The sequence below is a fragment of the Fukomys damarensis genome, unplaced genomic scaffold (genome assembly GCF_012274545.1).
Source record: "Fukomys damarensis isolate Sample0158 unplaced genomic scaffold, DMR_v1.0_HiC HiC_scaffold_15, whole genome shotgun sequence".
Taxonomy (NCBI): domain Eukaryota; kingdom Metazoa; phylum Chordata; class Mammalia; order Rodentia; family Bathyergidae; genus Fukomys; species Fukomys damarensis.
In genome coordinates this window covers 3,457,450-3,459,456 of record NW_022900927.1, presented here as the reverse complement: position 1 = coordinate 3,459,456, position 2,007 = coordinate 3,457,450, and the positions used below count along the sequence as shown (strand labels likewise).

Genomic DNA, 2,007 nt, shown 5'->3' with positions numbered 1-2,007 from the left:
AGCTGAGAAGTCCAGGGAGAGTCTGGCCCCCTGGGATGAAAGGGTCAATGTCTCCGCCCCAGGAGAACAGGGAAAGTGAGGCAGGACATCAGCCATCCAGTGGGAGGGGCAGAGACAGCACCAAAGGCAGGGGCCCTGCTGCCAGGAGACTGGGAGGGAAGGGGGTCACCTTGGAGACACCACCAGCAAAGGGGGGAGAGATATTAGCCAGACAAGGTGGCCAGCACAGTGGCTGGCTGGGGGTCCAGCAGGCGACGGGGTGTGGGCTCGGGGGTGAATGAAGGTCCCAAATAGAGAGGGGACACAGCAAGGGCACCAGCAAGGAAGTGTCTCAGACACTGTTCACGGTGACCAACCAGAGCCACCGACATGAAGCAGTTGGAGAGCAGGGCTGCGGCCAGGACACCCCACAACCGAGCACCAGCCAACACCACAAAGTCACCGAGGAGAACGCGAAGTCGATGACGCCGGGACACGGGGGTTCCCCGGGATCTCTAGGAATGAGTCGGAAGGAAGCGGGGTGTCCGGGAGGGGAGCACAGGTTAGGAACAACTGCAGAGAAGAGAGACCGGGAAAAGGGCAGCCAAGGTGCCACGGCGCCAAGGCTCCCCTCAGACTCGGGGCCAGAGCTGGCCATTCCGGGGGCGAATGGAGAAGGGAGACATCGCGCAGCTGGACCCAGCAAGGAAGACTCCCGGGGAGCAGGCGAGGGGAAAAATGAACGACGTCCCCAGCAGCCTCGGAGGGAGACCCTATCCCTCCTGTACCCTGGCACGGGCCTTCCTGAGGAGCGCCGCCCGCGTGGGTGTTACAGATTAACGGAAAGTTCCTTGCCCCTGTCAGGGCCTCGGCCAAGGCATCGCATCTCAATTACTCCACAGAATTTTGTTAACCATCACCCCAGAGCAGAGGTGGGGGGGCGGGCGGGCTCCCACCGGAGATCGGGTGTTAAGAAACCAGGGCGAGGGCCGGGGATTTAGCTCAGTGGCCCCGCCGCCTGCCTCTCAAGCTCAAGGTCCCGAGTTCGATCCCCGGTACCAAACCAAACAAAAAATGCACCACGGCCAGCTCTGCAGCTGGTTAGCTCCAATTCCCTCGCCTGGGAAAAGGGACCGTTCTCCTGCCTCGCGGGGGTGTAGCGAGGACGGACGGAAGTGACGCATGGGAAGCACGGACTTTTCCAGAGAAGCCGGGGCTTACGGTGATAAATGTCCCGCCTGCCCCGACGTCTCTTCTACCTGCTCCGCACTCGCACGCCGGTATTCACTGAGCATCTACTACGTGCGGCGCATTACTCTGGTGCAGGGAACAGACACAATCCTCTGTGCCCCTGCAGAAACTGTGAACGGGTAAAGAAATGGTGAATCCGCTTGGCCTCACACTAGAAGCGACCCTCCTGCCTCGGCCTCTCGAGCGCGGCGATTAGAGACACGCACCCGCCACGCCCGCGCATGAGTGAACACACAGCCCAGCCATGGACTTTCTTAGCAAAAACCTACACCCGGCGTCCAGCCTCTCTGGGCACCCGCGCTTGCAGGAGGCCCTAGGGTGCTGTAGACGCTTGGGCCAGTAGCGGAGCCAGCTCAGCAAACCCGGCCGGTCAACTGCAAGGCTTCCTGCTGGCCCAGCAAATGTGGCAGCCTCATCCCTCCCCTGCCTGCCGACCCCTTCGTCGGAGGGATTGAGTTCCTTTTACGGAGAAATCTAAGGTAGTCAGCCAACAGATATCTGTCCTCAAGGCACAGATTCCGACCCCACAGCGGGGGAGACAAACTATATTCCCTTCAACGAGTCTTCTTCCCTTGGGGGCCCCCAGTCTGAAAGGCGGCTATGAAGCCCGAAGACACGCTAGGACTGGGGTGCGCCGGCCCCCAGAGTGGGACATCCAGGAGGGAGACTCGGGAGGTCTGGGAGTGGGGATAGCAGGGGAGCCCTCAAGGTCACAGAAGGTCGTGACGGACAAAGCTGAGGGGCAGTCAGGAGTGCACAGCCTCGGACAGGACCAGG

The 2,007-nt window shown here is 61.3% G+C and overlaps 1 protein-coding gene across 7 annotated transcripts in view; it reads left to right on the top strand.

Moving 5' to 3' along the window:
- The window catches only part of LOC104875761 (merlin), a 74,067-nt gene that overhangs the window by 6,047 nt on the left and 66,013 nt on the right, over nucleotides 1-2,007 (top strand). The window lies entirely within an intron of this gene.